Source organism: Rhodnius prolixus, unplaced genomic scaffold, assembly GCF_049639745.1.
Source record: "Rhodnius prolixus isolate KJV_2025 unplaced genomic scaffold, Rpr scaffold_2, whole genome shotgun sequence".
NCBI lineage: Eukaryota > Metazoa > Arthropoda > Insecta > Hemiptera > Reduviidae > Rhodnius > Rhodnius prolixus.
The window spans coordinates 26,963,232-26,978,378 of record NW_027411592.1 but is presented as its reverse complement, the minus strand read 5'-3'; the positions used below and the strand labels follow the sequence as shown (position 1 = coordinate 26,978,378).

General features: G+C 33.0%; 1 protein-coding gene across 3 annotated transcripts in view; it reads left to right on the top strand.

Annotated features, from left to right (window-relative positions):
- mwh (multiple wing hairs) overlaps window positions 1-15,147 on the top strand; it is a 307,353-nt gene that overhangs the window by 56,189 nt on the left and 236,017 nt on the right. The window lies entirely within an intron of this gene.

Here is a 15,147-nt window from a genome sequence, read left to right as displayed (position 1 = left end):
GATAAGTTTTTTAATTTAAATATTTTATTAAAATTATACATTAGATATTGTTACACAATGGTTTTAAACTTGCGGCCCATGGGTCCATATTCAAACCATATAATAACAACGATAAAACAAATAACAAAGAAATTTTTGTGATTTATTTTTACACATTTTTCGCGTTTAATAACCTTACCTCTAGTTTCAATTTATATGGCATTGGTTGAGCTCATCATCGCAATACGAAGAAATTCTCGAAGATTAAAGACCGAGACTTTTTTTTTTTTTTTAAATTTTGAGAATTAATGGCTAAATTTTTAATTGAAAGACTATAACTCTAAACGAAGTCTTATTTTGCGCTCATCAAAACATTCAGTTTTGAAAAGTTTTGTGATGGGCTCAGGAGAGCTCTTGAAGAACCTTAGCCTCCTCAACAATTTCTAGCCACTCTTAACGATTTTTGGCTCTTGATAAAATCTTTTAGAGAATCACTTTGAGATTTAAAAAAAAAATAAATAAGTTCTGGCATCCTTTTTACGCGGCCAGGTCATTTCAATCATGCACTTTTGACGAACGTGACATTGTCTATCACCTGGTACAGGTCTCTTAGTTCCTTATTTGGGCGAATCTTCCACATTCTTGTTCCTTCCCAGGACAAAAGGACTTTTCCTTGGTGAACGTTCGTGTTCCACTTGCGTATGTGGCAATTGGCTGGTTTACTGCCTTTTATTTAATGATTTTGGCTCTTCTTGACAGGCTCCGATATGTAAACATCTTTTGTAGGAAAACTATATATGTACTTCCTTCTCGCTGCCATTCTTGTTTTAATTGCAGCCATCATTGCATTTTTTGGATTACAGTTGCGCCTAGTTATTTTCTGTATTTTATCGTCTTGTATACTTGGGAAATAAGTTATGTTTATGAGGAAATAATAATTTCTATTTTTTCTGTTCGTTTGAACTTAGTTATCAATCTTTAATTGGTCCGCGTTTGCTTCTAGTTTGACTTGTTACTTCAAGGCTAGTTATTCTGACAGATTTCAAAGCTATTTAGGAGTTCTAGGGGACTTGAGCTTTTTTAGAGGAAGGGGTAAAGAAAAACTAAGATGTGGAGCGTTTAAGGATTCAGCAACGAATAATAGCTTTGAAAAGACTCGAAAGCAACAGATCTCGATCGTTTATTACGCAAATTTTTTTTCTTTATTTTATTGATAAGGTTAATAAAATTCTATTTATTGAAGTTTATTTTAAATTTAAATTTAAGAAGCGTCTTAGATCCGAGGTTTATTGGTAACGGAGCTTTTTTTCAATGCTCTGTCGGCGTTTGGACAGTGTTCTCTCGAAAGGGATTAGCTGTGTGGTTAGCTTATACTGGATTTCAACGCAGAGATCTTAAGTTCAAACCTAGCTGCTGGCCGCTTAGAGTTTCTCTTCCTAGGAGTTTCTTACAGCTTATTGTTTAGTGATAGGTAGTACTATTGTGTAACGAGAGAACATTGTCTGCAGGCTGGCTGTGCACTGAAAAATGACCTCGAATGTTGACTCGCCTTAAATGCAAAAAAAAAATAAAAAATTACATATACATACAATTCCGTGGAATTTATAAAAATTTAATTATAGCTTTATAAATAAAATTAATAATTATTTTAAATTTGAGATTTTGATTTATGCTACCTCATTTAAGATTATTACTATTGATGTTCTGTTTGTTTGATTATAATACTATTTATTTTACGTTTTTAATATTTTTGTTAGTTCTATGTTATTTTTAAATAATTTATAAATTATAATAAATAAATTTATAATTTATAACAGTTTTCTTGCTATTATATTATAGATACGTGTTATTACAAATTAGTTTTTGATTAATTCAAAAGAGCTGTTGGAAGGATAAGCAAACTCTTAGGAGGTAGTAGAATATTGCTGGCTTGTAGATCCTCAACCTTAAAATCACCCTCTAAAATATAAAAAAATGATGAAAAAATGCCTACAAATAGGTATACTAATTACTCATGCAAGGACTTATCTGTTTTAATGTGCAAACTTTTTAAAAGTATTTCTGGGTTGGGGTTTTTTGGCATCCCTCTAATGCGCTGTTTTGGGGAATAAAACTTGTTTACAAATTTTAATTTAAATAAGCTGATAAAATTTGGAATTTGCTGAAAAATTTGAATATTTTTCTAACTCATACTAGCAAAATAGTATTTATTTAGAACATGAGATATTTTATGAAATAAAGAATTTCGTGGAAGATATTAAAAAGTTGAGGTTACTGCACTGTATTCCCTCGTTGGCCCGATTTCGTATCCAGAGAAAGAAAAGAACTAGCGAACTCTTCCCGAAGGCCGCGGCAGTTCCTGATAATAATGTCCTCAGATGCTGACGTACCTCACAATCGAGAACAAACACAATATTCTCTATTTCCAAATGTTTCCAACATATTTCCTTTTAACTCCGTACATTGGAATCTTATTTAGTTCTTACCGGCACTGCACAATTTGGAACTTATTGATATTTAACCTTACAAGCACGTCTTCTCTGAGAATTGCTCTAAATAGAATATTTCTCGATAAATGATAAATGAAGGAAGTTATCAATCGCAGCTATAAAGTTAAACCTTGAACCAATTTTCGAGAAAATGAAAAATCTTATTGAGTGTAGAGATAGTCCCGTTTGAGGAGTCTTTGTTTACAACGTGTATTTTAGTGACACATTCACCCCCTTTATCAGTAAATAATAGGTGCCAAGATAGCCGAGCGGTTAGAGGCGAGGCCTGCAAAGCTAAGATATATTGTTGGTACTGGGTTCGTTTCTTAGTCCAGTACTTGGGTTTTATTTAATGTTTAATATGAGAACTTTATAGTAAAGTATGTTTACTAGTCGCCTCTGTACGCGACACCTTGGTAGTTGGATGTAAAGCCCGCTTGAAAATGTAGGCTTTGGTTTGGATTGTGAATTTTGGAAAATGGCTCCTTAGAGAAAAACTACCAAAATCTTTTCCTACAAACACCCTCCGAGTATTTCCGGTCAGCCGATTTTTACTTTAAATTTGTAAATTAATTGAAAATTTTGAAAATTGAAAAAAATGATTCAGCAAAGTGCTACTGCATTCAGTTGATCGATTTTGACCAGGATTTTATCATAAAGATCTCTGTTGGTATATAAGTGAAAAGTCAAATTTGTATATTTAACGTTTTTTCATATTTACAACCACTTTTCCATATTCAGAGGAACTTGAAACGGGTATGTTCGGTGGAAATCGATAATCTATACGATTATAAGTAGGTATAGTAAGGACAAAGGAAAAAGCGGTGAATGTGTTTCAATTAATTAGGTTGTCTGATTGTGGAAATTAGTAGCCAAGTTCTGTATAATTTTTTTTTTCAAAATTAATAACAATTCATAGGGAATGAATTAGGTTAATTGTTTTGGGGACTGCATTCCTTTAGGTATTCTCCTTTTTTTTTGGGAGTCGTTTACTGTCCGGTGTTGTAAACGTAAGAACACTTTTCTGAGGCGGGTGGTGTACTTCAGTCGCTTATAACTTATCTTTAGTGGAATAAATAAGTTCAGTTCACTGCTGGCAGATTAAAGTAATTTATTCTCACTTTACTATGTAGAAAACCATAAAACAAGACAGCATGTAATTAATTATTATATTAAGTTATTTACTTTCAGCTAAAAACAGTTGTTTGTAAATAATATTCAATATAAACATTATGGAATACTGAATGTAAATGAGGATAGAATTCATTTATTATATTTAGGAATCATGTGCTTAATCTAATAATTTAAAATTAATGAGTTCAGCATTAAAAAAATTTAAGAAGTTTCAATATTCTTTAAAGTACAATAAATGTCTCAAAAACTTATGAATCCTTTCTAAATAATGTTATAAACTTGCAGTCTTTGAATAAATTAATGATTTTCGGCCCACTTGTGGTTTAAAACCACGTGTGTACGTATAGGTCTGTAAATTAAGTAAATTTTTATTCAAAAAGAATTACAATTCTATATTGTCACCTTCAAAATAACTTCCTTCTGAAGCCACACAGCGCTGGAGACGTTTCTTCCACTCCTCATAGCAGTGCTCGAACTCCGATACTGGAATAGCTTTCAGCTGGTCGGTTACAGCTGTTTTCGACTGTTATGCTTCAGACTTGGGCACAGTGCAACGGAAACTCTTGCTAAACTTCAGCAGGCCTACGGAGATAGTGTTTTGTTGTCAACAGCCCAGGTTTATCGGTGGTTTAAGGCATTTTCAAAAGGAAGAGAGTCGATTGAAGATGAACCACGAAGCCTTCATCTTCAAGAACCGATGAAAATGTCGACAGAATCCAGGATCTTGTGCGTTCAGATCGCCGGTTGACAGTCGGGGAAGAGTTAAATTTGATTCACACCACCGTTCATCAAATTTTGACCAATGAATTGGGGATGAGCAAAAATCTGCGCAAAAATGGTTCCAAAAAAACCTTTCTTTTTTGGAGTTTTTGGCCAGTAAAAACATTCCTGTGGCTCCCTCAGCCTCCTTATTCGCCTGACTTGAGTTCTTGTGACTTTTTTTCTCTTCCTGAAGTTGAAAAATCACCTCAAGGGAACTCATTTTGGGACAGTCGAAAACATTCAAACGGCTGTAACCGACCAGCTGAAGGCTATTCCAGTATCGGAGTCCGAGCACTGCTATGAGAAGTGGAAGAAACGTCTCCAGCGCTGTGTGGCTTCAGAAGGAAGTTATTTTGAAGGTGACAATATAGAATTGTAATTTTTTTTTAATAAAAAAATTTAAAAAAATCAGTCTCATTACTTAATTTACAGACGTACGAGTATATGTTACGGGGAGAATATCTATGCGAGGCAATTCATCAAAGATTTCCTTTCGAAGGACAATTTCAGCATGATGTCCAGTCTCAGGTCTATAAAGGAGGGTCAGTTGTTTTCCCAAGTTTGATGGGAATTCAACAACTGGAAGCGCTACATTTCTGAATGAATTTTTCAATGCCTGTGATATTATTTTTCAAAACTGCCGGCTACGATTGTCTTTGAACTTTGTATATTCATTACATATTGAGTTAATCAATAACCTTCATTTGAATAAGTATGGGTTACGAATGGCTTTGGATTACATTCTTAAGTGGTTTTTTGCGGTGTAATGTCCGACTTTAAGCCTTTTGCATCAAGAGTTCCTAATCTTTACAAACATCGCAGTCATCTTTACAAAAAAAATTTAAAATTTTCGACCATTTTGTCACTTACATTGCTTATTCAAATTAATAAATTCTTTTAGTACTCTATATTAAATATTCCATTAGAATACCAAACTTTTCATTTCACTTACTGGTAATTATTAATTGAAAACGATAAAATAACTAAGGAATTTGGTATTATCTTGTGTAACAATATCGAAACCTGCTCTAACGAAATAAAAATTACGAGTACACTTAGCAGTTGCCATAAATTAAGTCAAGGCTGAACTGGTGAGGAGAAACTAAACTTATTAGAAATGTTGGGGGAATAAATAGAGTACACAACTGCTTTGAGATCTGGGGAAGCTGTTCGTCTCTGATAGCTTACTTCGTACTTAATTTCATGCTTTTAAGATGAGTGATGAGCACCTAATCTAATAAAATCTATCGAGGAATAGTTCGTTGGTCAGAGAAAACTTCGTACTTTCAATCGTCTATTAAAAAAATGTTAATTGTAATTTTCCAATATCACGGTTCGCCTAGAACGATTTTAATTGAAAAGTTCATCAACATGAAACATTTTTCTTTCTCCTTATTATTTGGGTCAAAACTAACCAAAATCCACTGAAAACCAAATCGGTTTACGTTGCGGATTTTTTTTTTTTTTTAATTTTTCAGGTCAAAAAACGGATAAAACTGCTTTTTTTTTTTGCATTGTTAAGCCTAATAAATGGAAAAACAATAAAGTTTTTTTGCAAAACCAATGCATGCATTTTGAAACTGAGGGAATTTCTGACAGAAAAATTATTTGGGCTCTTTTAATCCAAAAAGTTTCATTAAATGAATTTGAATTGGAAAATTTCACCTTTTCCCAGTGAATAAATATTGTATTTTGCAGGAATTTTTCTCATTTTTGAAAAGTCCCATTCCCTTCCACAAAAAAACGATGATTTATTTGTTAAGTAAGCTTTGAAATGTGAGAAACCCTTGTTTTTGCCTTATTTTGCTCAAAAATGTCTTTTTTATTGATTTTGAATGTCGAAATTTCATTTTTATCATTTATAAAATACATCAATCTGTCGGAAATTCCCTCAGCTTCAAAATGCATGCATTGGTTTTGCAAAAAACTGTATTGTTTTTCCATTTATTAGGCTTAACAATGCAAAAAAAAAAGCCGTTTTACCCGTTTTTTGACCTGAATAATTAAAAAAAAAAAAATCCGAACGTAAACCGATTTGGTTTTCAGTGGATTTTAGTTAGTTTTGACCCAAATAATAAGGAGAAAGAAAAAATGTTTCATGTTGGTGAACTTTTCAATTAAAATCGTTCTAGGCGAACCGTGATATACTTAAAAGATATCACTCTACTTATCAAGACATCCTGAAGGTTGGCGATCGCTGGAATTTGCTTATAGCCAAAAGATGAAGCGGCCGTACACGGAATATACATAATAATAATAGCGAATACTGGATACCAACGCGGAGATCACGGTTTCGAATTCAGCTGCTGGGCCTTAGATTTTCTCTTCCTAGATGCTTCTTACAGTTCACTGTCTGGTGTTGGAGAGTGTTTAATGTAAAGAGAGAACACTGCTAGAGATCTGGAATGATGTAAAAAAAAAAAAAAAAAATCCTCCGGGCGCCAATAAACTCAATTGCTGAAGCGCCTAAAAAAAAAGAAGAAAAGGCATATACAGTTTGGTAATCCGTCAGCCGGTATATACATTGAATACAAAACGAAAATTGTGTAAACTGTTAGTTGGCTAATGTTGATGGAATTAGAAAATAATATTTATGTATATATACTTAAGGCACAACCCCTGAGAGCTTTTTTTAAGAGCATTCTTTCGCTAAAGACTGTCCATCACCAGAAAGTGAGCTGAAAGAAGCTTCTAGGAAGAGAAAATCTAAGAGACGGTTGCGGGATTCGAACCCGGGACCTCCGCGTGGGAATCTTGTATGCTATCCACCTGGCTATTCCCTTTCGTATAAGAATATATTATTTAATGTGTAAAAAAAGTAATAATATTGCTACAGTCTCACTGTTAAACTAAAAGTAGAACAAGATAAAAATAAACTGTAATAAAAAAAGAACATTTGTTTAAACAAAAATTAAAATAAAAAAAGAGAATAGAGACAAAGGTCGGGTTTAGTGATAAAGATCATTAGAGTAAAAGGTGCTTAATATTGGGAATGTAAACAGTGAGCAACTAGAAGTTCTCGTCCCGTTATACGTGAGAGACGAAGCAGGAAACGCAGGCACCCGACTGACAGCAACAGTCTTTCCGGTGGGACGGTCACCTTCCCGTTCTTTTACATACGCAACACTTCTTACCGGCGCACTAGATAGTTGGCCAGATATATGCTACGTATTTGTTAATCTATCTTCCGCATTTAGACAACAAAGGAAAAGCGAATTATTCTAAATAATTAACTTCTTTTTTTTTTGTACTTTATTGAAAATTAAAAGTTATTCAAATAACAAGGTTATTAGAAGTAAAAAGAAGTTATAATTCGCTTGTAATCTTTACAGCCAGTCTATGATTGCTCAATTTACTGTAATCGAGGTCAACACAACATCGTGCCAACGATTAATTATAGGAGAATTACTGTACTCATTCGTTTCAAATTTTTGCCTTTAGTCATAGACTTGTTACAACTCTATGCAGAAATTTTTATGTCTTGTGCACAGTAGCAGATTGAAACTTGTTCTTATTTGTTTCCTTTTGTAGGGTTAATAGTACTACCCTATAATGTTTTGCTGGAATACCAAGCTGGGTTTAGAAAAGGATACTCCACAGTGGACAACAATTTTAATCTTCTTAACATTACTAAATTGAAAACTAGAAATAAAGGGAAAAAATTATATTTTTTAGATTGTGCCGACTTTAAAAATTAGATTTTAAGTCGGCTTTTGACTCTCCAAGTAGAAATAATATCTTTTATGAATTATGAATTGGAGTGATGATTGTACATTGGGGAGTGTCTACAAAATTCATAAATGCGGTATAAGGTTTGTATAAGCAGACCGAGGTCTGTGTGTAGACTCCGGTGGGCCTTACGAGAAGCTTTTCCACGAAAATGGGTTTGAAACAGGGATGTTTGTTGGAACTAATCAGTGAACCTTACCAAGTCGAAAATAATGGTTTTCAGAAATGGTGGGTGGTTAGCGCGAAATGAACATTGGTCATATCTTGGAGAAAATCTAGAAATAGTAAATGACTATAAGTATCTGGGGATTGGAGTGTCGCCAAGGCTTTCTTTTAGACAGAATTTCTTAGAAAAAGTATCTACTGCTAAATTTGGAATAAATTCGACCCATAGCAGCTTATTGAAAAATTATGATGTCTTTATGCCAGCTAAATTGGAAGTTTTTAACGCTGTTTCAAGTGCAGTTATTTGTAATGCTGCGCAAGTTTGGGGTTTTAGGCGGTTTGTTTCTATTGAAAGAGTATTCACCTTTTTCATTAAAAAAATATTCTCTCTTCCACGAAATTCGCCGGACTGTATAATATATTTGGAAACATGGGCTAGTCCGTTATATATCTTTAATTTATCCTTGCACATCAAGTATATTCATAAAGTATGGTCATTAGATAATTCCAGGTTGACCAAGTTGCTTGCTCAAGAAATCATTAATAAAAAACTGTTTTGGCACGAGAATTTTATAAATTTATGAAAAAACATGATTGTGAGGTAAATTATTGTAATTCACGTTATTAATTAATAATTAATTGTTATAATTAACTCAAAACTAAAGACCTAATATTTTGTAAGCACTCCCTTTGCATTTGTTATTGCCTGAAGCCTCCTTGGCATAGATTCCTGATGGTCTGTGGTGTAACAAGGGTCCCTGAAGTTAACACGAGGCTTTCTGGGCGTGCTCATTGGAAGCGCATACTTTTTACAACAGGATAACGATCCCAAACAAACAGCCCCAAAAAACTAAGAAATGGCTGCTTTATAATGCCCGGAAACAACTTCTCACCCCTCCACAGTCTCCGTATATAAACCCTATAGAAAATTTATGGTCTTATTTGGAGAGGAAAATTCGAAAATTGAAATGTTCTTACAGAAAAGAACTCATAACCAACTTAAAGAAATCATGGGCAGAAATCACATCTCAAGAGACACTAAACCAGGTGGAATCTATGCCAAGGAGGCTTCAGGCAATAACAAATGCAAAGGGATTGCTTACAAAATAGTAGGTCTTTAGTTTTCCGTTAATTATAACATTCAGACTGAGTGTTTGCATACTTATTTTGCATACAATAAATTATTTTTCTGCTTTTTAATCAATTCTTTATGTTTATAAAAGAAAATGAGAGCATTAAATTCATTGTTACTATCTTCGATTTCAGTGCTGAAGAAATAGTCATCCTAGAAACAAAAGTTCAGTAGATAAAGTAAGAAAGTGCATGAATACTTTTTTTGACCACTGTATATTCAAATGTAAATTTATGTTGAAGCTAATTTATGTTGAGTAAGGAAGCCCAGATTCTCTACTCTTGACTACCCCAGGAATATCGAAAGTTGGTTGGAAAAATGGCAGTATTAGCATCTTGATGGAATTTTGAAATAGTTTTTTTACTTCGCTGTTACAAAACAGCCAAACTGTTTTATACAATGCTGTACACACTTGCAGACTGTACACGTCCGATCGATTGGGAGTTGCAGAGTCCATCAACTATGTGATGAACCTGACTGTCATAAGAAAACGTTTAGAAAAGTGAATGTTCCGAGTTCACCTTTGTAGGTCATTACTCCCCACATTTCATAGAATTATTATATTTAATAATAAGTGTAAAAATTTTAAAAACTGATTTTATATTTTTTACTTTGAATTTCTATTAAATTATAACGCCGCTTAATAATAAATAAAAACTGTATTACACCTTATTATATGTAAAAAAATAATAAAAAAGTTTTTTATATACGATTATGTTCGTGTTTTAATGGAAATCACAAGTGATAGAAATCCAGTTTTATAAGGTAAAGTGTTTTATAAGAAGTGTAAAGGGTTTAGGCGATAATAAAGTGCGACAATACGACTTTAAGCCTGCAGACTAGTTATGAAGCCTGACAAAGATGTGCATGTCGATGGAACAGCTTTTTGTCGTCCTCCAGACAAACTCATTCTACTTGTTGCCTTTTCTGACCATTAAAAGTAAAACTCATGTTCCAGTAGGAAATGATTTCAGAGAAATCTGCCCGCTTACCTGTGTGGCAGCTAGCTATATTTTCTCTTTTACTAGTTTATTTTTGTTCTATGGCATCTGTTCGCCTATTTACATTATTCTCATTGCCATCTTAATAATTACAATCCAGCAAATGCTTCCTATAAATTATGCATATATAATCGTTAAATGAGCATAAAACTATGTTTACCGCACGTAACTATACTTGTATGTATAGTACAGACCGACAGCCTGAAGAACAGAGATAATCCGTTTAAATATATAGTATTTTATTTTGAAAAGCTGCTATACTATATACCAGCTTCGACATACGATCAGAATAGCCAGCAAGCCAATGTTACATCTAGAACAGTGATGGCGAACCTATGACCCTAGTATCAGACACTGACCCATGCAAGCTTTTCCACTGACCCACAATTGCTAGGCAACCATTTGTTTGTTTACGCGGGTTGATTTAGATTTTCTAATTGTGTGGATAATTTATATTCTATCTGTATTCTTTTCAATCACGCATTAACACAAAAGTAATTTAAATGCTATCTATAACCTTTAGTTTGATCATTACAGTTCTAAAGCGCAAATGACGATAAATGCTTTTATAGTATTTGAAATAAAGCAAAAGTGTTTACAAAATATCAAATAAAATGTATAATTTTACTCAAATTTTGTTTCTTAAAAAAATCGACAACCCAAAGCAAATAACCATATTTGCAGATCAGTTACCTAGACAACCATGGTTTAAGGAAACTGTCAATAATAAATGGGTTGTTACGACAATAAGCAGGCTCAGAGCGAACCCCGCGGTGTGCGGATCCTTTCTACACAGGATCAACAAATGGTCCTCTCCTCTTTGCGTAATTGCAATGAGAAGGAGGATTTCAAACATGTAATAATGATATGTCCACGTTATGTGGTAGAAAGGAAACGAATGTTTGACGATATATACAGGTATTTAGATGCACCATTTCGCTACGAAGGGATTATATTCTCCACCAACATCTACATACGTGCTTAAGTCTATAGCAGAGCTAGCAATGAAATATGAATGTATTTAAAAGCTATAGCCGAATTAGAATGAATGGAAGAAAATGCTTAGAGAAGGATTACGTGATTTTAATTTTGGTTAAGCTATAAGGATGGCAGGAGCACAGAGTACTGCTCCATCCATTAGCTGTAGTTTATGTAAATAGTTGTATATAGTAGAGGGATGAATGTGTGAAGCGAATGTACTTATAAGTAAGAATGGAGAGTGAGTGATATTCTAGTGATAAGCACCTAGACGATGCTGGCTGTATGGCGGAAGCCAATGCCAAACAAAAAGGCAAAAAAAAAACCATATTTATATTTTTCTTCAGATAAAACACACTTTTGTAAGGTTTTGTTCAGTTATGTTTGTAAAAAGAGACTTCCATAGCACTTGCTTCGTCCCATTTTACCCGTTAAGCCAACTGAATTTTAAAGAGGTGTACAGTTTTGAAAATATTCAGTTTAAAATTTTTAAACTTAACTCTTGTGCAAATGGGCATTAGTGACCCAAGAGCTAGTACTAAAAAAAAAATGAACAAAATTTGATCCACGTCTCAAAAAGGTTCGCCATCTCTGATCTAGAATGTCCGGATGGGACAGAGTATTTCTAAATAGACACTGTATCAGGTAGAATAAAGCGAAAACTTTTATATTAAAAATAAGTTTATTATTAAAAAAACGTTCATTCTCGTATTAATGAAACAGTTGTGAATATAGAAGTTATTATCATCAATATTAATACATAGCTAAATTCTGCGTAAAATCACCAAGTCCTCGTTGAGTTGATTGTTAATGTGATATGAATTCTAACAAAATGCCTGATTGAACTGGTTCAAAATAAAAAAAAAGGTAAAGTAACTTTGTTCTTTATGGTAGGATGCATTTCGCATATTCGCAGCAGTGACATGCCTCTTAATGTGCAATTCCGTGTGTAATTAAGTTCTCCACAGCCAATGAAAACTTCTCTTGTTAACCAACTTTTCTAATTTATACATTTACAATATATGTGAGTTATATTTATTAATTATTTCAAATTTACTTTTATTGATATAAGTAAAGGCCAGAATCTAAGCGCCTGCTTATTTTGCTTTGATAGTTAATCCATCTCAGTGATTATTTATCATTTACCTTTCGAGAATAACTAATGATTTTGAGTAATTAATAGTTACAATAATTTCATTGGTAATCGTACGTTATATCTGTTTTAATTTATGAGTGACATAATGTCACAACATTTTGAACACATCTAATTTACGTTAAAAAGAAATGTTGATGTTAATGGAAGAGAGAAAGAAATCTTCCGATGTAGAATAATTAAGAAATGAAGGCGGCACCCACATTGGGTAAGGACGGTGATGTGCGAGAGACATCCTACGTCTGCCATCAGGAGTCCGCCTACTCTACTTCTTCCGGTCACCTTTATCCTTCTCCCTCATCCTTGGTCATTAACTTGTCGGGTTCGTACTGCTGTAGGTTTGACAGTATATATCTTGTATTGACAATGGATATGCCGACTTGAAATTCTTTTTGTGTCGAAATATGTTTACGATTTTTTTTTTTAAACTTTCTATTGTTCTCCTGAATCAAAGTGCACTGTTAGAAGTTGAAAAATTACTATTTTTAAGTCTCTAAGTCGCAAAATGAGTTTTTAAGAAAACTTAGATTTGTATCAACTTGTCTTTAAAACTAATAACTATCATCTCTAATAGTTGGCTCGGTGAGATATTTGTTCGGCTGCAATTATCACATTATTGGACAGATTTGAAAAATAGGCATCTATTTTGATGACCATGTTTTTCTTTAAATTGACACAATTTTGAAACCAAAATTTTATGATTATTGAAGTATGCACCTGTGGTAATCCGAGGGCTCCATTAAAATGAATTGTTTAACCGTGGCAAAAAATATATGATGCAGTCCATATATTAAATTATTTTATAGAATGTATTTGTATAAATGTTGTAATAATTAAAAATCATAGTGTTCTAATGCAACACTAGCACCAGACAGTAATTGAAATGATTTTTAATGAGAACTCTGAGTACTTCTCTACTTTCGTTATTGAAGCAGTTACATCAATTACGGTTCTGCACAAAAAGAATCTGATTGCAAATCGCGCACCTCTTACTGATGATCAGATCTTTTGTTTATAATGTTAATAATCAAGGATTCACCTAAAAAATAGGAATATATGGATTAGTACTGGAAAAAATTTGTAAAGCGTTCGTTACATTCTTTATTGAATTTTTCAAACGTACTTTAGCAAGAAAACAATGCTCTTCCAAAATCTTTTAATTCTTCAGTGTTCTTAGCAATTCGGAAAAGAATAAAAATATAATAGCAGAATGTCAGATCACTATTTGGTGAAGGGAAGTGTGTCTGTAACGAGGGGACACTACCTGGAAGCCGTCAGTGCACTGAAAAAAGCTCTCCGGGTGTCAATAACTTCAGATTTTGACGCGCTTTAAATAAATAAATTCAAAATAGCCCAATGTTGGTTTAATTGACTTAAATAAAATTTATTCATTAAACCTTTACGTTCACCATAAAAGTATGGGATTTTTGGCCTTTTGCCAGCAGTTTTAAGTTGGTAATACGATCATGGACTTCATTTTAATGCAGAATATCAGATCTATAGTTTATATTATTAGGATTTTCGTATGATTACGTTGCTTCCAAAATTCTACGTTTCGAAGAAGCGGTTGGCTAAAGTTAACTTTGAGTTTTATATATTATCTCCCTCTCTTTTTTTTTTTTTGGAAAATGATAATACCACCGGTTTCAATGAAATCGCTTTGATAATTCATTCTTCCCCAAGAAAAGTGATTAAAATATCCAAAGGATTTAACAAAACAGATATGTAACACTCCCTAAAAATGCAATTCTATGTGCAGTATTTTTCGTGGAAGAATTTTAAAGACAGTCTCATTTTCCACATCTTCGAAGTCTCTTGAAGGATCGAGAAATATTACTCCATTAACACTTCCGGATGTCAGGTGGATTCTAAAGCCGGAAATGATATCTGATGTGTTTAGCAGATTAGGAATTCAATAATTTTATTTAGTAAAAGAAATCCATATTTAAAGAAAAAAGTAAATTGGATCTTTGTATAAGACGATAGATAATTGGTTCGTATTTGAATAGATTAATTTATGCTTTGAATGGAACAAAAAGTGAACGGTAAAGAAATAATGTAGTGATTGACCCTACATTAAACTGTAGTCGAGTTATTGGTTAGGAACTAAAGCAATGTAAACCTTCCAAACTATAATCAGACAGAAGGTGAAATTAGACTCCTTGTTTGCTTTGAATTATGTAATTGGAGTTTCACGACAAAATGTATTTTTTTTATTTAATTTTTTCCCTCCTTAAAAGCAAAAAGAAAAAAAAAAGATAGACAAATAAATACATCTAAAACCAGACTGTAATCACGATATGTAGCAAATCTTACGGTAAATTAAAGATGAGTTTGAACATAAGTCATTGCTTTAATGAATGCTTCCTATACCAACAAACTGGTATATCTTCATCCATACATCGATATGTAAATTCCTCTTGATTCAGCCTGTCTTGTTATCGAACATTTAACAATTTATCATGTGAAACTGATTGCCAGTCATAATCACACAGGAATTTTGTTCTTTCTCTTTTAGATTATACTCGTCTATAAATAGCTGAAGAATCTATGGATTCTCCTATTTTTTCTCTTTCCTTTTCTGGAAGGGGAAGGAGGGTAGACTAATAGATTTAAAGGAGTAAT